At 43.8% G+C, this 23,600-nt stretch overlaps 1 pseudogene; it reads right to left on the minus strand.

Moving 5' to 3' along the window:
* The window catches only part of LOC121627115, a 70,623-nt pseudogene extending 47,339 nt beyond the window's left edge, over positions 1-23,284 (minus strand).
* Positions 23,285-23,600: the final 316 nt, after the last annotated feature.

Genomic DNA, 23,600 nt, shown 5'->3' on the forward strand with positions numbered 1-23,600 from the left:
CACCCGCGAGAGCACATGCATCCACACACATCAAATGCACTTTGTGGGTGGCAGGATATAAAAGGCCTCTTTGCGCGTTCAGAATTTCATACTAGTTTGGTCGCGTCCCATCTCGGGACGAGAAGCAGACAAATGAACGAGGACCCTTTCATCTGTTAGTGCATTCAATTTCCTGTCAGAATTTATTACAGACAGGAGCTATTTTCGGGATATCTGGTGCTGCGCATCACTGGAGCTTTTGGATAACAGTTTTCAGTAATCAATCTAATCCTTGAGCTTTGAAATTAAGTGACTTTTTTTGTTTGATAATTATTGTTTGTGTCAAACTGGTGATTGCCACATGGGATGTTCTTAGATGAGTGGACATCTTTTGGTCAGGGGGAGCAGCAGAAGCAAACCAAAATGGCTGGGAATCATGTGCAAACTCTGCAGCAACTCAGTTCATCCCCTGCAGAAATAAAGCCTCAATGAATTGTTGAGAATATGTAGTTCTGGACGGAGGCTTGATGGGGTCGGTGTGTAACTGGCTGCTGCATGACGGCATCAGCATCAGACAGTAGAAGCAATGCAGTCCACCAGGAGCTGATTGGACTGGCAAAAAAAGGGAGACTAATGATTGGTTCCTGTGTGGGTAAGTGAGAGGAGAGGTACCTAAAGGCTTATGAGATTGGATAATGTGATTGAGGAAGAAGTTTGAATTGACTGAATAATAAAGGGAAGCAGGGATCTATGAGAATGGACAGCGGCCAAGAGGCGTAAGGGCTGAGAGGGAGGAAGAAATGAGGAAATGGGGGGAACGTGAATGAACTTTTGCCAAGGTCCACAAATTCCCGTTTTATTATGATGGCATGGTTCATAAAGGGACGCAAGACAAAAGAGTGTGTCGATAACCAGTCATTTTTTCCACGGACCCTCTAGAACTGGATGCAAGGTACTTCGACCACCCCAATTCTAAAAAAGCTGGGAGGCTGTATAAAATGTTAATGAAAACAGAATTCCATTTTAATTATGTTTTACACAGCATCTCAACTTATCTGATCAATTCTATCAGGATTTAGGTTCAGACTGCAGGCAAGCCTATTTTCTTTGTGATCTTTTGGAGCCAGTAAAACTGATTTAGGTTTTCATACGTGTCATCTGTCCTCCTTCACAAGTAGGAAGGACAGCAGTTCAGTTCACTAAAACACACACTGAGGCAGAAATGCAGAATAAATATGCAAGAGAATGAAAAAAAGATGGTTTATGAAAGTGGAAAAAAGTTCTGAGCGGGGTATGTGAAGGACACGCAGGACCTTTTACTTCTAAGCCTGCAGGATGCTTTCACACTTTACTGATTCCACCTCCAGCGACTTGCCCAAAGCTTCAAAGCTTCTCTGAAAAGGTTTTGAACAGAGTTCCACCTCGGAGGGGCTCAAACAGCGGCAACTTTGAAAACTGCAACATGAAATAGTAGCTCTCGTACAACATACAAACATAAGAAATATGTAAAAAAGCATTTTCTCTATGCTCTTAAAATCAACTGTTTTTGGTTCTTGGCAACTTACATTTTAGGATGCACATTTCTTGAAATAATTATGAGGTCGCAGTGGATTGGAGCCCAGAAATGATGTTATAAAAACAGCACTCAGAGTTCAACTGGTGAACCAATCCAACAGCATCCACCCGGGCTCTGCAAGCAGACGGGGAAGGTGCGTTTGGCAGTGCAGACCAGCAGACAGACAACAGATGATACCTCAGATTGTCACATTCGGAGGGAAACACTGCTGCAGTCAACAATGAAAACCAAATAAAAAAACAGTCAAAACATCCGCCTCAGAAGTGCAAATGATTGTAACTGCAAAGGACTTTGTAACTCTGTCCTGCGATAGTAGTTGCTAAGAAAGCTGCCTCAGGGTCTTTATGCAGGTTGCATCCTCCATTCACTCAGTTTATCACAGCACCCACTGACCACCTCTCACATCGGTCAAGGGCTGCCTCGCTTTAGAAAAACATGCTTTCGACTTCATGTGAAAACCTGTCCGTCGCGGCACAGCCATGCTTTGATGACACATCTTTAGCAGCTGCGCTGATAATATTTTCCTGTCCTCTAGTACCGCGGCTGACACTGCTGAGCGTGTTGCGATTCCGTCTGCGGATTTCCAACAGCACTGAGGCTCTGTGGAGCAGAGTGGGTCGCCTCAAATAGCACGTTTGGGATGCTGATCACTCAATCTAGCAAAGAGGTGGCGATCATTAGGCTGACTTGAGCAATTATGCATGAATATTATGTATAATATACTTTATTTTGACAAAGTGATAAGTCCATAATGATACATCTCATTTGATTTTTAAATCGCCATGGTGCCAGTCTGCAATCTGGCCAATCCACAGCTTTCCTTTGTTCATCTTTCCAAAACTTTCCCAAAAAGCAGTTTTATTCTAAAAAGATGTCCTCTTTACATTCCATTGACGCGTTAAGCACCTGATGGGCAGGACCTCTCTTTTATCTTTCAAGGCTGCTGTCTGATCTCTCCGCTCGGCTGATTTAAAACAGCGATGCTTATTACAGTGGGGACAGCATCCCTCTGCTGGTTTGTGTCCCTTAGAGATAAGAGGGGAGAAGGCAGCCTGCTCGCCTCTGTCCACTAATGAATATCAATTTGGCCCAAGGTCACCATTCAAGTGAGCGACTGTGCGAGCGCGTGTGCTGCATTATTACGCATCACGCTGCCGTTCAGCGTGCCTTCACCTTGTGGTCTATGATGGTTGACACACACACGTAGATATAATCATTAACCTGTGGCGTACCTGTATCTAGACATCCGTCTCCTTTAAAACAGCAGGATGTAGCACGGCCAACAAAATAAGCATCATAATAGCATCCTGTAATGAGATTTTCACCCGAGAGGAGACCAATAACATAGATGAAATGTTCTGTACTGAAGCGTATCCATCATACATGAAACATCTGGCTGGTCAGCTGATGATGGATAACCAAATGATAAAGCTTTGTCTCTTTTTTTCCAAGCAGTAAAATTTGAACCTTGATGTCTTTGACATTCCCTTAAGTGTGTGAGTGGTGGTGATCACACATAAATCACGGCTGCAACAGCCCCCACACAACCTGTTCTGTATTCCGCAGACCACTGACTGACATACACAGAGCCAACTCTATCGGCGACAAAAATGTTTTCCTTATTTGCTCTGAAAATTACGTTTTAATGGAAGCGCTAATGCCACGTGCGATGCTTCGTTTCAATGCATGAAATGTGACATATTGAAAGTGTCGCGGGGGAGGAGGTGAGCGGGGATGGTCCAGCATGCAAAGAACAGGACCCTGCAGACCGGGATTAGCATCCTGCAGCCTGTGCATGGTAAAGTTTAGGCAAACACGTGGTCATCTTATACTTCGACACCACTGCATGTCAGAGAAAATGTGTTTTTTAGTTTATTACATTTGTATGTGACAGTTTTAGACACTAGTTACTTTTCAGGGTAAGATTTTACATACAAAACATGATGCATAATGAATTACAATCAATGATATTGATGCAACTTCTTCAACCAGTACAATAATTACAGTTTAGTTGCATAAAAGAATTGAAAATAAAACTCAAATAAGCATTAGCAACATGGGCCCACAGCACAAAGCAATTGATGCATGGTATTTAATTTAAAAGCATCCTTGTGGAGTTTTTGACCACTAGGGGCGCTGTGGAGCACACCCCTGTACTGTTTGCGTTTTGTGGTCACATGTACAAAGGGTGGTGCGATGCTCTGGAAGGAAATAAGGGGTCATTAATATTTTGAGTCTGTGAAATGGTGTTCACAAATGTGAAGGTAAAAAAAAAAATGCACGCATATATCTGAACATGTGAATTTGTTTTTAAAAATGTGTGAATTTGTGATGTGTAATGTAGTTTTTGCAGCTGTAGAAATATTTTGTGCACATGTGAAAAGGTTTCATGCACAGAGATATAGCTTCCACATGCGCAAAAGTCGTTTTTGTAGCTGTAGAAATATTTTGTGGATGTGGAATTAAAATTTTTGCACTAATACTTTGAACAGTGCGGTTTCACAAGGAGAGACGGACGCACAAATTTCCTATCTGTATATGTGACACTGAAGCATACAAGCTATAAGCTGGCAGTTACAAGCACAAATTTTGACCCCGTTGTCATACCTGAGCTGACAAATAGCACGTGTCCCATTGATTAGCCAATCAGCATTGCCCACTGACCATCCAATCAGACAGCAAAAGTTTGTAGAGGGTTCATTCTGGTTCTGTTTTCCCTCTTTTTCACTAATTCACACATTCAAATGTCGTCATTTTTTTCACAAGCTAATATTAATGACCCTTATTTGTTTGCATATAATACACGCTGGGATATGTGTCGTAAAAGCAATGCAATAATTAAAATAGCAGAAGAAGAAGAATACAAGTCGTGTAAAGAATGCAAGACTGGAAACATTCAAATAATTTGCAAGTGCTTTTTGTGGTGTCTCTAAGGGCGCACTGATGCTTTTGCTGAGGAATATTGTACCACTTGTTTTGTTGTCAGTGTTTTCATTTTTACAGGTGGTGCCTTCTTTAAAATAAATGAATAAATCACGCCACGCTTTGCTGGGTCACAGCACAGTGTGAGGCGTTAAATCAAACGATGATAGCGACCTCATCCTTCACTTTTTTATCATTCGATTGTATACCTGATTGCTGTTTAACTTCCAGCTTGTGTCGCCCAATCTGTTTTCACGCGGCGATTAAATATGCTGTCCAATCTACAGCACGTCATCATGATATATGAATATAATAAAAGTGCAAATCACCACTGCACCACGCTAAAGACGCATGCATGATTTCCCAGCATGCAACAGGGCAGGGCCAGGCACTCCTGGCCGGCTCCCTGTCATTACAAGGGATAAAGCGGATGCCACCCGTCGCATGCACACACACATACACCAGCTTTATGTGACGCGTCTCAACAATGAGATCATAGAATTTCATTCCTGCGCCCGCTCTAATCCAGCTGACAATCGCTCCCTTTTCCTTATGACACAGGCCTAATCTGATGGGGCAGACGACGCGAAAAGCGAGGGAGGGGAGGGATAGACGGAGGGAGGGTGTGACAAAGAGGAAAAGTGGACTAGAGGTCAGGGTGGATAGATGCATGGAGGGCAGGATGAATATTCCAAAGCGAGGGTTTGCAGAATGAAGATGTGATGTGGGAGCTGACGGATCGGGAGAGAAGGAGAGTGAAGGAAGGGAAGAGATGAGAAAAGGGCAAGAGGGGAAGGGATTATCTGACAAGAGGAGGCGATGAGAGAAAAGAAGAGGAGGAGAAGACGGCTTATACTTTATATATACAATAAATCTAATATCTTGTGTCATGTGCCAAGTCTATCTGCACTTAAAAGCATTTAAAATTAACATACAGACAGTTGAACCTGCATTTACAAACTGCTTGTCATGTATGAACTTCACCGCTTTTTGAGTCTTTGAGGGGGTTTTTTTGCAGCAGGGAAACATCTGTCGCCAATCAAACGGCTCCCTCCGCGTCAGCCAATCACCTAATTATGCAAGGAGGGTACGGACGTTAAGCAGCTGCCCGGCGTCTGGTCGCTGCTCCCCGCGGGTACATGATGAATCTCTTGTCGCGTTTGAATGCCTGCCAAGTCGGTGACCTGGCATTTCACACTAGCGTGAGCTAACAAGTTAGCTACATAATGCTGATAGACAGCCTATTGGATCATCCATTAGCTGAGTAACTTAGCTAATTGATATGTTTCATTACTGCTGCTGAAGAAGGGCATAATTCAGGGACCTCAGTGACAACTAAAATGAGCTCCTGCACTGTTTTCCTTCATTAGCCTTTCTTATTAAAAGCATAGCGTGTGGTGGCCTAGCAGGTTAGCTGCAAACTGTGATTGCAACTTCCCGATGTCAGCTTCCCTTTCTCTCTCGTCCTCTTGTCTCCTCCGCTTCTTACTATCTCCACCATCAAATAAAGGCAGCTACACCACACAGATACTTTGGCTCTAGATAATATCAGATCCACTGTGCCAGACATGGATCAGGTTCATCTCTAGACACACTTGCTGCAAACGTGGTCCACTGAGTATTTTGGTGCAACGGTTTGATAAAAAATGTCACTCGCTTTCCATCTCTGCGTTCATTTTCAAAAACATTCAAAACTTTTACGGGCTTTTGGCGTTCCTCGAGATAATATCCCGCAAAAACAGGCCCATGGGATTCCTGCTTTTACAGCAAAAGTTTGTCTAATGTTCGCCCAGAGGTTTCATCTACCTGGCACGCCTGCTGTACCTGGCAGCAAGCAAACACATTCAACCCACTGAGTGCTCCATGTGGGTTTAAACAAACAATACATTTGGCTCAGGCCCTCTTTGTTTCTGCCCCTCCCTCCTTCCTCGCGCCTGCTGCCGTCAGCCTACTAAGCGCCTCTCTCAATAATGGAGCTTGTCGGAGACACTGTGGAGATAAGGAAGAGTGGGAAATGACGGGAGCGATTTGTCACCTCGCCATTCATTTAGTAAGCTGCCGACTGCCCAACAAAGTAGCTGCAAACAGCAAACACCCCCCAAAAAACATCCTCATCTCTGGAAAAAAATAAAATATCTCTATATTCACTCACTGTCTAATCGCGCTTGACATGCACACGCATCAAAATGCAGAGACGGGGACCCACGCGCAGACTGAGCAAATTGATCAAATGCTATTAGCAATTCCTCAAGCCCAGCGTGACATTTAATTACGCACACATGCACTCGCTCACCGAGCTTGAATGCTGACGAGGGACGTCGTTTTTTTTTTTTTGTTGTTGTTGTGAGCCACATCTCTCCAGGCGACCGGCAAAGCCAATAGTCAGGCTGCCAAATCCGCTCACACACACACACACAAACAAACATGCTGCTACATACAAACGTCCACTCAAGTCTTAGTCTTAGTCTGTCTTAGTAAAAACTGCTCACTTTTTATTAAGGAGCTCATTATAGCGGGCCAATTCTTTCCAGAACTGCATAATAGTCCAATAATTGGTGGTAAAAATTAAAAAAAACTCTGTCACAATTTAAGCAAAACAATGTATCTTAAACAAATGGCAGAAAATGTTGAAAATGTGACTTGAACAAGTAATTTCAGCTGAGTAGAAACAGTTCATTTGTGAGACTAACAGTGTGAATGCCAGGCTACGGAGCAATGATGTGTGATGATAAAGGGGCCGCGGGCTTCTTGTTTGGGCATCAGTCCCAGCGTTGCCGCACGGAAGCGGGCAGCGATGAGAGAAAACAAGTGAGAGTCAGAGCGATGGTGGAAGTGTTCTGGGCAGCAGAGGGGGGGAAGCAATAAATAACCGGTTTTCTTGGAACAGAAGCTGAGGAGCCGCACCATGGTGCCTTTCCTGTGTTCGTGCTTTCAAAGCAGCGTCACGTTCTGAAGCACATTTATCCTGCCGTGCTACACCGCGGCAATATAAACGATGGAGTCGTGGAATCAATGGCCAAGCGCGAAATACACCACCATCACACGTGTACAAACATGTTCAGGTGGTGTGAACAAACAAAGCACAGTCATGATTCGCCAATTCAGTCAATTCAATTTCACATGTCTAATTCACATCTTTTCATATTTAAATGAATAGGAAATACGTTTACTGCTTTCTTGCTTTGAGCTAGATGAGACGATCCATGCCAACGCTATATGTGTAGCTGTAGTTAGCATTCAGTTAGCTTAGCATAGCATAGCAAAAATGACTGGAATCAGCTGTGCCCGAGTTTAATCCAGTCAAAGTGTAAAAAAAAAGACAAGATGTGGTTTTATGGGTTTTGTGTGTGGGACTATTTCTTGGCCGGGTGCAGCGACTTCCGTCAGTCTCGGCTGGACATCAAAACTCAGTAAACTGACTCATCCAGAGGCATTTACAGGCAAACAGATCCGGATATGTGCACCGAGGCCCTTTTTAGCGGCTGACAGATCTTTATGCAAGCAGCTGCTGGGCAGTTGGAAGAGGACCACCTCCACCGAGCGCACAGTAACTTACGCAGAGGAGTCATGATATACCGTTCTGCAAAATAAATGAGTTGCTTCGACAGAGCAAAACCACTTTCCGACTACGAAATTCAGCTTTTAGTTCAAAATTAATGGACTTGTCATCCTCGGTTTTGGCCGAGGTCCAGTATATTTCACACACACTACAAGCAAAGGGCAAGGAGACCCACACATTGTTCTTCCATTTTGCTTTGGAGGAAGATTTCCATAAATCACGTTGCCTGTTCACAAATACAGATTTTGAGAACTGGCTGTAAAAGGCCTTAAGCGATGGAAGCTATTGCTGCTGGCTATACTCGGAAAAAAAACACTTTTGAGTCAGTTTTACAGGAAAGTTGTAGCATCAAACAATATAATGTCACAAACAAATATCATGGGTGATGGAGAACTTGTTAACCCAAAGCTTTACCATCTGTTGAAGTCATGATATGCAAGGGAACACAGCTCAGAACATATGCGACAAAGTGGCATATGCTGTTTTGAATCTCCATTATCGTACCTATTGTAGGCATGCAAAGATAAGCATCATGGGATATCCCCGCTGAATGCAAACGCCCTTCAGCTGGCGGAGCGGGCGCCGTATCTGCATTTAGTCATTAGAGGATTGTGGCTTTGCACATTAGCTCATCCGACATTTATGAAAGATCTCTCACTGTTTGGAAACAGGCGACGGATTTGCGCCGCAAATCCCCACTTAGTGCATCGCGCTGCCACACGTCTGGTCCACATGTAGATGCACACACAATCTGATTGGCGAACTCAAACGATGGATGCTCTGTGTGTGTGTGAGCATCGGCTGGTGAGGTGGTATCGATCGGTTCAGTCGTTCAGTTGTCCGTCAAAGATGTGTTGACAGCGTTGACATACATTCAATGCAGTTTGGTACGTGGCAGTGATTTGCCTTCAATTCTGATGATGTGTCATCATGTGGCAGAGAAAATAATGAGAGGGGAGAACAAACTGCAACATTTTCACCTCAAATCAAGCTACTTGCAATTTTATTCCTACAGGCCTGATGAGGTGATCCCGAGCCTGCTCAGGAACAAGGAACACTGACAATTTCCAAAATCCCATCTCCCGGTTTTGACTAGTTTTTTCAACCACAACAAAAAACATGGTGAGTAATGGCGCGCAAACACGCCTCCATCCACGTAAGCAATCTGCAGCCCTATTACCTGGCCTCCATATTACGGCCTCTGCTATAATCACATTATAAAAAAGCTGGAGACAAGAGTTAGAGCTTCATTGTGGGAAGAGCTGGGGGAATAATTAAGGTCATTACCCATGGCTTTGTTTTTCAGGACAGCTGTGCCCCACTCATCACTATGCAATTGGAAAACAGCAGGAAAATACTGCACTTTACGACACATTTACATGTCCACACCCAATTCTGATTCATCAGATACGTCAGCTGGTGCATCGCATTTGATTTTGCAAACTTTGACAGCACCATGCAATATTTCTATTTTGAATAAGTATCTACACTATAATTAGAGCTCGACTTTGGCAAGTTGTCTGCAGTTTTCTAGGCATTCACAAATGGATGGCGTTGAACGGTCACAGATTCAGCCACAGACGATGCATGCAATCAGCAGCAGGTAGTTTACCGGACATTTGCTGTCAGATCAAAGCGACAGCGGAAGCCGACATCCCATTTCTGCTGGCAGAATTGCAAGCCTGTAGCGTAACGTTAAGGGGACGGAAATAAATAAAACTCAAGAAGTGTTTGGAAAAGTCTGCTGTTGTGTGTCTGTTTTGTACAATTCCTTCAAGAAATGCTGGATTTTCGAGTTCGGAGTCGGTGATTGTCACAGCGACGCATTCCAAATCATTTCAGTTTGCTTTCTGCGGCCAAACAGGAATTTACATGAATTTCCATGTGACAGGAAAGAAGAGAAGAGGAAGAAGAGGAGGAGGACCAGACTTTCGGCGCCTGCCAGCAAACTAATCGGCCTATGACCGATTTGGCCTCAAGGCCCTTCCAGCCCGACCCGACCAATCCGAGCACAAACATCCTGCAGCGCAGCGGGGCACAGAGGTGGAGCGACAGCAGATTATAATCAAAGGAAGAGCACTTTCATTAGACGCACAACTTCTCTGCACTTTTTTCTGAGAGTGAGAGAATTGGATTTGGCCTCTCACAAAGCAGATGAGGTGTCTTCTTTCGCTTGCATTAGAAAAGCGAGAGTGTCTACTGGAAACCACTGAATTTCATCACATTCCAATTTTCACTAAAATTTTATTTTTTTTAATGTACAATGAGAATAAAACTGCATAAAAATGGGAAAAAAAGAGATCCTGCAGGGGATTTTTGGATGATGCAAGTGCACGTGCAAGTCAGTTTCTTAGCTCCTTTGATTATATCTATGATGTACACCTTTACAGCACCACAGGCCAGAGCCTCAACTTGGTATTGCCCTTATGTGGAATCCAGCTGCTTTTTTGTATTGGTTTTATCTTAGTCTTACATCTGTTGTGTTTCGGCCTTGTTCTACTAAATATACAGCCTCTTCCTTTAGCAATGGTGTGCACAATAGTAAAGAAAGTTGAAACTGTTTCTCCCAAACTGCAGAGGCCAACGATTAAAGAAGTAATTCTGGTTGACCTGCCTATGCAAAATGGTTTAAAAGAAACAAAATGACACTAAATATAAAAAAAAATTAACTTAATTATAGTTATATCATATACCAAGAACAAATGCAAAAATATAGCAAACATACAGTGAAAAGTCACGTTCTTTGTAAATATCGCAGACAGATAAACACATAGAGTCTAAATTTAGTTTATGTTATGTTCTCATTGCCAGGTTTTATTTTCCAGACTACAGACCAGAGGTACCGATTTTAGTTTAGCTGCAAGCCTTCTGTAGTACAATCGGAACGAGAAAAGCAGCACAGCAGGCTCTCTTGATTTCACCTGTATCAATGTGTGTCACTCATTCTGCAGCTGCTGAGTCAACATTCAAATATTTGGAATATCAGTGGTTTGAAAACCAGAAACAGCAGGTGGAGAGATTGAAAAAAAAAAAAAGAAGAAGAGAAAATCAGTCCACGCCTGCCTGTCTGACTGACTGACACAGCAGGGCAGAATCTGAATCAAATTTCATTTGTCTGCTTTCTGGGCCACATGTTTCCCGGCCAATGACCCATCACCTCGTTGCTGTAATCCTTCGACAATGATGCCGCGATCTGGCGCTTCCTCAATCTCGCAGTCCACCGCTGACCAGCAGCTGTATGGGTTTATGTTTAGGTAGAAAGAAAAAAAAAGGAGGCAGAAGGGCAAACTCACTTCTATTCTGCACCTTCTCTCCCAACTGTTGCAGCACCATGAAGTTACATGTTCGAGGACTGATTATCTATTCTGTAGCCGCAAAACAAAATGCTCTGCGCCACCCCTGAAAACACACCTTCTGTTGATAACTGGGACATGATACGAGACAGAAAAGTGATTTTCAGGGTGAAAACACTTCATATTTGGCATGTTTTCTCAGTTTAATCACATTTTTTTCAAGTCTTTTCAATCAGCCATGACATGTGTCTGAATATGACAGCTCTAAATGTGAGCACTGTAAACAAATCACATCCGACTGTATGTGTCAGCGGTTCCCAACCTTGATTTTTTCTTTTTTTCTTTCATTAGTTGAGCCACTCAACAGTCTGTCCATGTACCCCCTGATTGGAAATCACTGCTCGGCCATGATGTCTTATTCCAAATCCATCAAAAAATACATTTGTTTTGCTGACAGTTCATCACTCACATGATTCAGTGTGCCTGTGGGTTTATATGTGGATTATCACTTCAACTGACAATCAGTAAACGCACCATCCGGCTGTTGAAGGGACAATATTAAAACAATTAAATCCCCTCCGGAGCCTCGCTTACTCAGTATGGTCGGGAAGCCAACTCCAGAACTTTGCAGCCTGCAACACACACACACACACGGTATACATAGTGCATAGTAGCATGCACAGTCCAAAAAGCGACAAGCATACAAATGTATATGCAAAGTAAGAACATTTCTGAGACCACACGACACACACATGGCCATACTTCTCAGCAGCCAGCTAGCTAAAGCCCTTCAATCCATGATGTAATCTCTAATGTGTTCAGTAATTACAAGGTCCTGGACTCCTCTGCTGCTTGGAGCCACCTCAGCCTTACATAACGGAGGACTCACGTGCCGTCAGTTCATGAGCAAGATTACAATATGGCTGCTTTAAAGCCTGCAGCAAGACAGTCCGGCATTAAATCCATCAGCTTGCTCAGATCGGATCATGATAGTCAAGGGATGACGAGGAAAAAAGGGACGGTGATGCTCTTGACTTCAAGGAGATCGCTAGCCGTAACGCTAGCAGTCAGTGAGTCGATCAGGTACAGCTTCCTGTCTTTAACACATCAGAAAACAACTACCTCGTTCCCATCAGACCATCAGAGAAGACTGATAATATATGATCGCCATTTTGCATCCCATTCAGTACAATTTGACTGGGGATGCAAAATCGAAACGCATGCAACACAACATGCCTCACGCATTAGGTTTGTGCACTTTTAACTAGCGGCGGAAAATAAGTAAGTACATTTATTCCACTGCATTTATTTCACAGCTACATACAGCAGCCAGTTCAGATCAAGATTTAACATCCAAACTTGTGATTAATCCAGAAAATATGATGCACTAATAGAGATCGAAATCAAGTGAAGCAGTAGATTGAATTAGCTTCACCTTCAGTGTACCACTTACATACTGCTACATCAATAATAATGATCCAATAATGTGATAGTATCATACCAATATGGGCGATTCTTCATAATCTACTAAAACGTTTACAATCCCAGTTCCAAAAAAGTTGGGACACTGGAGAAAACATAAATACAGAATGCAATCTTTGCAATCCACAAAGTGGTGAACCTCGCTCCATCCTTGCGTGTGAACCACTGAGCCTTTCCAGGATGTTCCTTTCACACCCAATCATGATACTATCACCTGTTACCAATCAGCCTGTTTACCTGTGGAATGATCCAAACAGATATTTACAAAAATCAATGAAGCTGGTGAGGTCAGACATTAAATATATTGTCTTTTATAGTTGACTATATATCAAAAAGGATGAGAAAATATCACATTCTGTTTCATTTATGTCTCACACATCTTATTTCCCTTTGTTGGAATTGGGGCTGTACATACTGTATGTGTACTTTGTTGTTCAGACTTTTTCGTGTCTTGTTACTTTCATGTCAGTAACTGATGCACCGCTGTTCATCATGACATTCTGGTTCCTGCTCAGTCACGACTTTCAGCTTCTCTAAAATATTTATCTGCACGAGGTTCACATCACATCCACACTCAAAGTGCCATCATTAGACACAATGCAGAGCTGATTTTGGCTAACAAGCAGAAAAAAAAACGCCACATATGTACGCTTAATCCATAAAACGCATAATCCATGGGCACTAAGTTGTTTCAGATAACAACAAAAACAGCAGTCGGGGAAGGCATCAAAAGATCAGTCACCAAAAATGGGTGAGAAACAGCACGGCAGTGTTCATACAGAATCTGTGACTCGAGGCAAGAGGCCCACGACAGGCTCCAACAACCAGTAGCAACCTCCATGTAAACCTCCCAAGGAGCTTAATCAACAAAGCCCCCACCAAAAAGCTTTAACACTCTGATTAGGTAGTGCGGAAAGAGGCGGCCGTAGCTGAAAATGTATCTCAAACTCAACGAAATTCTACTTTCCGAATCAGTCCAACATGGAGATGACTTGTGTCCTGATCAGTGACGACAACAAGCAGCAACCAGAGGCGTCAAGGGAGACCAGCACTTACTGGAAAGCGGTTAACATTCCCAGTTCGTCATCGTCGTCGCACGGCTCCATCCTGCCAGCCGGACCGGACAGATGAAGGAATGAGCAGGTGGAGAGAGTGGGATGGACGCCCCGGCCCCACCACCGCCAAAAGGCTCAGAGCGTCAGAGAAAGAGCTCCTGTCCTGCTCCCCGAGTCCAACTCCTCCACTAAAAAATCCACCTCTGAATCTCTTAAAAAAAAAAAAATCCCCAAACTCAATTTTCTATGTGTGTGTGCATATGTGTATGTCTGAGTGTGTTCCTGATTTTCTTTTTCTTTTTTTCATTCCTAGCTTGGTGCCAAATGTTCCAGCTTAGCACCGCTGTGCAGCACCGCTGGTGATGGATTTAGCCGGGGCATCTGGGCCAGCGGGGATAAACTCCATTCACTCACACACACACACACACACACACATGCACGGACACCGGCGCACACACATGCAATGCTGGGAGTGTCATGCGGTGTGAGATCGCAGGGGACAATATTGGGAAAACCTCCCCCACACGGCATCATCAGAGAGATGACAAGATGTGTGATATACAGTGTGTCCAGAACACACACACACACACACAGTCCCTTTCCTCACACACAGCTTGCACACAAAGCGGGTGGATCAATGCATGAACAGATGTGTGCCAACTTTAGAGCTGCTACTAAGCGCAGACATCAGCAGCTGTACTTACAGCGAGCATGTGTGTGTGTGTGTGTGTGTGTATCTCAGACACAAAGATGTCTAAGGCTACTCTTAAACCCCGATACCACAGAGCCAGGATGTGTGTGTGTGTGTGTGTGTGTGTGACACAGTGGACGTTTCTTGCGCACCACATGTGCGCATACGTGTGTGAATGCATGAGAAATCGATGGTTGTGGTTCTGTGTGGTTGGAGCGGACAGAGGTCAGCCGTGCCTGCGGGCGTGCAGCACGCGGCGAGAGCTTAACACAACAATCATGTACATACAATAAGAGAAGGACACAGAATAGTGCAGCCGTCCTTGCTGACTCAGTTGAGGAGATAAACAAGGCGACAATAAAGTCTGATTGTGTAGAGCAAGAGAGGGAATTTATTCGCACACCATCGCATAAACTACTTCCCCCCTCCCTCCCTTTTCTCTCAGTGAAGTCGAGGCCGAGCACAAGCGACATGAAATTACTTAAACGCACAGTAAAATCCCCACCGTCCGGTCCCTGTGGGGGTGTAGGGCGCCGGTGCTACAACAGAGGCAGAGGAGGAGGGCCGTTGCTGGGAATCTTCACTCCCTCTGCATTTACATGTGGACCAATAAGAATTCAAGGGCAGAGTTTTGACAGACTTTTCAAAATAAACCCTTTGATGCACAATATTAGTCAAAAGTGACCCATCTGAGGTTTTATTTTTGATATCTTGGCTATAAAATAATTTCATCAACTTTATGTAATGACACAAAAACTATGTTTGTTCACAAAGTAAGAAAGAGAAAAGGAAAATAACAATCTGTGCTAATCAAAAACTATATCTAATGAATACTTGTAATATTAAATGACAAAATATACTGACTTTAAAAGATGTAGCAACACAGGAAATGAATACGGCTGACCACAACCAGACCGATGCTGTGCATTAGAAGAGGTTTGCACAGCTCGTGCACAAAAGGTTAAGCATTATCGAGTGGAATCGGCTCATAAATGAGCCATCGTGTGTATGTTTTGAATTGTAGAATGGAAATTCCTCTTTGGCTGCTAAAAGCCACAAATTCACAGACATAAAAACAAAATGATGCAACCTACTTTGGCTCAATAGTAACTGGAGTAAACCTCAACAGAGGAAGAGTGCCTCTAAAAAGAAGGTCCTGACATAAATTCAATGGTGTGCGGTGGATTCTCTGGAATACAAGAGGGACAAAGCTCATCAAGGTGAGCTCCAAGATGCCAAACCTCGCCCCGATGCCACCCTAAGCATCGCGTGCCGCACATTGTACACCTCGCTGCACTCAAAGTTCAATCGATTCCGCTGACCTTGCTGGTCGGCCACTTTCAAAGCTCAAGCGGTGATGATCAGTTAGGACGACAGCCCACAAAATTACCTGTCAGCAGCCGATGGACGATGCTCAAACCCTTCCTGATCATTGGGTTTTTGCTTGTGTCAGACTAAAATCCAGTATATATTTCACTAATTCTCTTTGATAGGGCTGCTGACCTGTGCTACACAGCGCCTGTGCACTCCTGCTGTGCCCCTGCTACAAAAGGATCTAGAGAGAAGCCACAAAGAAAAAGACTTTCCAGCGATCGGGCAGTGGAAGCAGAGAGCAGCATGTCAACAAACCATTCCACATGTATATCTTCAGTCCTGACTGTTTGCCAGGTGCACGGCTGCTGAAATACAGTATGTGCTGCATTGGCTTGCTACAAATTTCTTGCTAAAGTGACGCAAGCAAACCCTGTCAGGATCAACAGCAAGCAGAGAAATTTGGGAGCAGCGTCAGTGGATAAAAGGAAGAGAGGGGAGGTGACTTTCAGCGCATTTTCTGGCAGCGTGGGAAGGTCCAGAGCCGCCGGAAATCGGGCCTCCTGGAGGTCTTGCTGGCCTGATTCAATAAACGCGTTGCTGGGATAAACCAAGTGATATACAGCACCTACAATCTCAAAACACTCGAGCTTATAACATCGAACTGGCTGGTGAAGAAGTGCCGCCTGTCTGATTACCCTTCTGATTTACGACTGCACGGTCCGACGTCCTCCGCAGTCACCCTTTGTGGCTCAGCACATCTTTCTTTTGACAGCTGAATTTGGCTCCTGCATATTGAAACACAAGCTTATTTGTCTTGCAAAATGCAAATGGATGTATTTCACAACGACCTAAATTGCAGTCAAGGGAAATTTAGCGGCTTTTGAAGACGTGACGAGGCATTTTTGGCAAACACAATCATGATTGATGACTGTTTTAAAGAGTATTCCACACACTAACTAGTCATATCATTGTGGTCTGTTTGCAGATATAATGCTCGTCCTGCACACTCCTGTTCAGCGGAGGCCAGTTCCATTCGCTTCCACTGTGATGCCACCTGGTAGTGACTGATGGCCAAGTAGCTATCTATAGCCACGTCTACAGGGACCTGACCACTGATTTGTACACACTCATGACCCCGGTGTGTCTAATTTTATATCCGGCAAGATAAAACATCACAGTCAGACTCAAATATCTGCTGAGATGGTATATTGTGTCGATCTGAAATATCAGGTATCAACCAGCTGGCGTTTTCCACTGCAGATAGGGATCACAACTACATGGAAAAAAGGCAAACAGATCACTGTCTTTCCTGATGTAACCCACTTATTTTGCACAAGCAAATTCTCCATTTAAAATTGCAGACATGTGTCAGCTCGCCCCGCTTCAAAGGTTAGGATTTAGAACTGAAGCGAGGTTTCAGGTGGATGGCGGTGGCAAAGGTGGGCGTGTAGGGAACAAATACGGGATTAAGGAAGAAGCACCTAAATGCTCGAAGGACACACACGTACAGGTGTGTGTGTGTGTGTGTGTTTTATGCGCATGTTGTGCTGGAAATGACTCCAAGCCAAATAACTGGACCTCGGTGGAGTCCATCTGGAGGCTTTGTAGATTTTATGTAACCCTGTTTGTTTACGGGGAAAAGCCAGCGAAACAGTCTCAGTAAGGTAAAGGAAATTCATCATTAGTATTTTTTTATCCACTTATTATCATGAGCTCTATTTTATGTAATCTTATGCGGTTTTTCAAGGGATAGATAGAGATAGAGATAGAGTTGGGAGAGAAAAAGGCGGGTAAAATCAGGGAGAGCGGTCGAATGGAGAGACAAACGGAGGGAGGAGGATGTTTTGCAAAAGAGAAGACGACTGGTTTTAAATTCAAGGTCAATGTTAAATGTCAAAATACAACATTGTGCCCAACAAAAGCATCAATCCTTATGATCTTTGTCACTCACATGCCGTTCACAGCTAAGAGAGCCTCATCTGGTGGATTTGATGCAACAGACGGCTCACTCCAGAGCGCCAAGAGTCGCCATTGTTTCATTAAAAAGATAATAGATTCTGTCTGACCGGCACAGAAAACCTGTGCTTCACTTTTCCACACTGTTGTTGTTTGCACCAGTAAGTTCCCTAATTGTCCGGGAGCTCGACAGCTTGTCTCCGCGTCTAATCGCCGCTTAAAGGTCAATATTTACTCAAACAGACTAAATGTGCTATCTCAGATCGCGCCGCTCCAGTTTTTGATGAATCTCGCGTGTATCATCCCAAAATAACAACTTTAATTAAATGTCAAGATGTCTCGTTCTGATAGGCCGCAACACACACGAGTCTGCATTCCGCGCGCGTCCGGCTGCGCTCGCGACTTTGGCTGGTGGTCCAATGAGAGCGCGGCAGCTAAAGGTCGAAATTTTCAATGCGATGCATCAGACGAAGCTGATTCAGTCGTCTCGGCAAGAACAAACAGACAGTTTCCTTTTCGACCTCCACTTCCATACTAAACATCCAGCGTGAGCAAAATGTGGCTTTAATGACCTGCCATATAACGTGATCTAGTGTGACTTGATCGTAAAAGCCACTCTGGCATCACATTGCGACCATGTTACTGTGAAACCATGGAGATGGTGTAACCATAGACTAATTTAAAAGGGAGCCAACTGCCCCAAAGGGATGCTAATCAGGTTAGGAAAGTTTTTAAAGCTCAGATTCCTCATTGACGTCATTTCATATGCTGCTACTCTTTCCGCCACAATTCATTGGACTTAGTACCTCTGACTGCACTTGTGAGACTATTTATTTGAAGTATCAAGCAATTTGGTCTCAACCAACTCCTCAGGGGAATATCTGGTCATTTATCTGCCGAACTTTCCACCGTGTTCACCAGCTAGTCGCTAATTTGGCCCGCCTGTCGTTTGGTGCCGGATGCGCAGAAGCGAGGGTGATGAGAGTTGCGTTGCCCTAAAACCAAACTATATCTGTTTCCATCACATTGGACATTTTGAAGTACCGTATTCGAAAAGCGAAAATTTTGAAAATGGCGTTTTCATTCTCGCTGAAGGTGGTTTTTTCCTTTTTCGAAAAAGTGTTACCGCGTTAAGTTGGAGTTTGCCGATTTAGTTCTGATGATGTAGCGAACATAACTCACATGGCTGATCAGCTGTTTCTGCTACAAATCCCAAAGAAGAAGCTGTTTCCACCGTCGTCGTCCTCCCGGATATTCCCACAATGATACTGGCTTCATCATCTTCGTCTCTGCACAGCATGAAATATGGAGTCCATGTTTCTCTCAGGTGGTTGTTTCCAGTCTTCCTTGTTCTTCTCCTCTGTTTATTACATCCATGCATACCGCAGCTTATACCGCCAAATTCTGACAAAACTAGCGCAGCCTAGTTGATTCTCTCTAAACTTTGTGGAATTGGCCTAATTTGCATTTCGTTTCTTTTAGGGACATTTGAAAATTTCACTTTAAACTCACTTGATGACAGATGGAAACAGGGCTAGTGAGCTGAAAGACGCTGACAGATGGCGAAGAGCTGAGGGGCACGCAGAGTCGGGGGATAATTCTCTAACCCATCATCAATGAATCCACTAGTAGAAATATAAAAACATGATTAGCTTAGCTTTAAGTTCAAGTACTGTCAGTTTGGTTCCAAATACACTTAATAGCTCATCATGACTGATACTCCATTGCTACCACGATTGGGAGGACAATTCAACAGTTAAGACTCATTAAACACTAAAAATCCATCACGTATTAATGCCTCAAGTGAAACAGTGTGTGCCAAGTGTTTAGATTGTTTACTAGATCCAGGCTGGGAACCACGTGCCTCACACCAAAGCCTGACTTTAAATCCTCTCAAATTTTGTGTCAAAACCACAGAGCTTGAAACAAGTGTAGGACAGAATGCAGTTAGCACAGGAGGATAAGGTTGGGGGGGGGGCACTGGAAACACTTTCATTTCTAGATTAAATAGCCGTGAAATGAGAAGACAAACCGCATCAATCCATCATCCAGTCACGGAATATGAGATGTGAGTAAATGCTACATATTATCTTACCTCATGACTCAGTGTGCCATCATGTGCCCGACTGTATCCTAATCCACCACCAGCGGAGAGGCAGGCTCCAGCGAAAACAATAACCACAAATGCCGGCAAATTACTTTATGCTTGGGTCAGCGAGGGTGGGGTGACGGACGAAAAGAAAAAGTTGGTTGTGAAGCTGCTGAGGTACCGGGAAGTGGAGGGGAAAGCAACAAAATGAGAAGACAGAGAAGTGATGAGAGTTGGGGAACGCCGGGAATCGAGGGCAGAGGCTCCAGACGAGTGGCGATCGGGGTCAGGTGATTCACCAGCAAGTAGAGAGACGCTCAATCTCTTTATCTGCTTTTCCCTCTGTTTCTTTGTATCTCGAGCTCTCTCCCTCTGTGGTTTGATCCTCTTCAGGCTGCCTCTCCCCATCCCTCCCCTTTTACATCTGGGAGCGTTTTATTTTTTTCCGTTTTGTTCATAAAACTCCGGCAAAAACAACACGAGTCACAGAATTTGCGCTCAGAAACGCTAATTATGTGATCATATGTGTTATTAATCTCACGTGGGGCATCCCGTCCCGTTCCAGATGGCCCAATCAGTGCTAAGCTTGCTTAAATGCGCCCGCCAATGGGGTTTGAGCACGCTGACCGCGGTGGCCTTTTTAGGCTTTAAATGCAGCAGAAGGAGCTGCACATTGCTGAGTCAGAGAGGAGGAGGAGGAGAGAGCGCAGAAAGGGGAGGTGCCAGGATGAGGCGGGCAACAGACTGCTTCCATCCTACTGGCAAGCAAATTTCGCTGCAGCCAAGAAACTAGCTTAGCTTAGCTTAGCTTAGCGAAAAGACTGAAGGCAGGGGGAAACAGCTAGCATAGCGATCTCCAAATTTAAACATATAGCATAAACAAATAGCTGTTTTTGTCACATTTCTTTTTGTCTTCTGTTTAAACAAAGACGATACACCATTTTTACAATGTGTTTCAGCAGTGTTGGTAATTTAGGTGCACTCCTGAACATTGGACACAACACACAAGGACACAAGCATGTTTCCCAAAATATCAAATTATATATATTCATTTAGATCAAAATTGAAAAAAATGAGTATAGTGTTTTGCAATTTATAACGTACTAAGTAAATGCATTTTTGTAAAATCTGTACATCCGTTACATATATAAATACATCTACCTTAAGCCTAACCCAAGAGCAGTTAGCATTGTCGACAAGACTGAATGTGAAAACGGTTAAAAATACACAAAAAAAGACAAGCTGACTTTTGCAGTTTGCATTCAGACATTCCACTTCACAGATGGAATCAAAGCTACTGACAAAGACAGAGAAAAGACCAAAAACACATTTATATTCCTCAGCTGGCTCGGATATATTCCTCAACCAAAGTTTAATCAGTCCCCGTCGAAAGATACTGAACACCCCACAAGGAGTTCGGGGTGATTTAAAGACATGAGGAGTGTCAGCCGGTGAATGTGCTCAGACTTTTGTATTTCTGCAGAAGGGTAATTATATATATCGGGTCATGGCGGAGCGATGGAGAGTGGAGACGAAGAAAGGAGAGAGAAAAAGAAAGGCTTGATGAACAACACCCCGGGTTTTCCCACTTGGCAGAGACGATGATTCTCTGAAGAATTCAAGGAGAGGTGATTTATGGTCTCTATCCAAACTAACGCAGGTCTCGTTTTATCCGCTCTCACAGTCCTGCCACTGGGAATCAGACTCCCATTACAGAAACACTCCTGATTAAAACCAGATGAAACAGATAATCATCACCACTGCGGGCTGAAAGCAAAGTCTCGGCGAGAACGCTTGCATTCATGTGCAATGACTCAAACACCTTTATGAAAATATCAATGTGATGCATCACAAGCTCAAAAAGTGTGCAGACACTGCTGGGCTTCATGAAAACACGATCAGACCCTGTGTTTCGACCAATCGATCAGCTGCACTGGTTACATTACGCTGCCGTCTACATGAGTGTAATACATGACACAGAAGAGATGTATGAGAACAGATTCAACTCACTGATTGAATTTTGATGAAAACGTGGGAAATAATGGATCTCATGCTGCATTCAGGCACCGGCTAAAACATGCTGAAAAGCTGACGAGTGTTATTCCAATTACAGGTCAAACCAAGGCGGCACATTCAAAATTGACTGTAGCATGGAGAATTGCATGTTAACTGTTGCCTTGATGAAATTTGAACATAACACGCACAGTCATCCAGGCATTTTATGACGGTGACATGAATGATGCGCCTTGTTTTCAAGGACACTTTGACATGCAGCCGTGTTGACTTTTTTTTTTGTGCCTCTCTTCAGCCATGCTAACGGTGTGACTCGAGAGATGGTGTCATCTATTGGTAGATCCGTAGATCTATGGTAGATCTAAATATCTGATCGACTGATGAATGCATTACCTTGAAATTTAGTACTTTCATGGTCCCCAGAGGATGAATCCTGATGAATTTGGTCATCCCCTGATTTTTCATCTAGCTCCACCATGTCAAAATGTGTCCAATACAGTGTTATCAGCCAGTCAAAGTTTATCTTTCGCTCCAGATTTGCACCAAGTGTGATACAGATATTCGCCAGAGGATGAATTCCAACGACTTTAGCAGTCCTGACTTCATCAGGTCAAATTTTTTTCTCATACTTTGGCATTGGACCAAAGACCAAACACCTGCAACATTCCCATCAGCCTCATCTGGACTTCATGTTTTGTGCAAATCAGCGAATTTTAGCATGCATTAAAATAAATAGGTGAATATGGTAAACACCTGCTAAACATCTGCATGTTCATTATCATGTGAAGCATGCTAGCTGTGCAGACTTTAGGAATGCTGTGCCCCGGGTACAGCCTCACAGAGCCACGAGCATGGCTGCAGACTCTTTTCTCTTTGCCACAACAGTCCATCTTCCTGTGACATATGCAACAAATGCAGACAAGGACTATTTGCAATATGAATCTGTGCTTCACTGTGCCAAAGTCAATTTTAAGTCATCTGATTGCACTGAATAAAAATGTGGCCAAATTCCTATTTTGAACCACTAGATTGCACATGGAGGTGTTTCTCTCACTTATCTTCACCTTGTCCCTGATGAATGCTCGAGTCATTACGAGATGTACTTACTCATCATTCGCAAGAAAAGACGTCTCCTTCCATACGACCTCCCTGGTTGCCTTGACTGAAGGAGACTTCTTCGAGTTCCGGTCAATGAACGGTTTACAGCCACTGGGAGCTGTCACAGGAGTGGAGACTTGGTCAGAGCTGACTGATGTGAGGTCAGTGCTTAGGTCAAATGATGTCCAAGAAGAGTCAGAGGAGGCAGAGGAGCTGGTGGACACCTCCTCCTCTTGCAGTCCGTCTCCTAGGTCCATGGTTCAAGAATGAAAATGAAGAGAAGGGGGTAGAAAACTGGGGGATGAAGATGAGTGTGACGGAAAATAGTCGGATGAAGGCTGATGAGATGAATACGTCAATGGATGTCTTGATAAAGCAAAAGCTTAGAGAGGATGAAAACAAGGGAAGCAGGAAACACTTCCAAATTAGATAACCGAACGGAAAGAGAGATGTCTGAGCACTGCAAAAGCTTCTCAGTCTTTTCTCCTCTGTCTCAATAAAGTACTGAAGAGATTGAGGAGAGGAGCGGGAAAAGACAAAAGACCAATCACAGGAAACATTAGACAGTAGAGA

Source organism: Chelmon rostratus, chromosome 24 (genome assembly GCF_017976325.1).
Source record: "Chelmon rostratus isolate fCheRos1 chromosome 24, fCheRos1.pri, whole genome shotgun sequence".
Classification (NCBI taxonomy): Eukaryota; Metazoa; Chordata; class Actinopteri; order Chaetodontiformes; family Chaetodontidae; genus Chelmon; species Chelmon rostratus.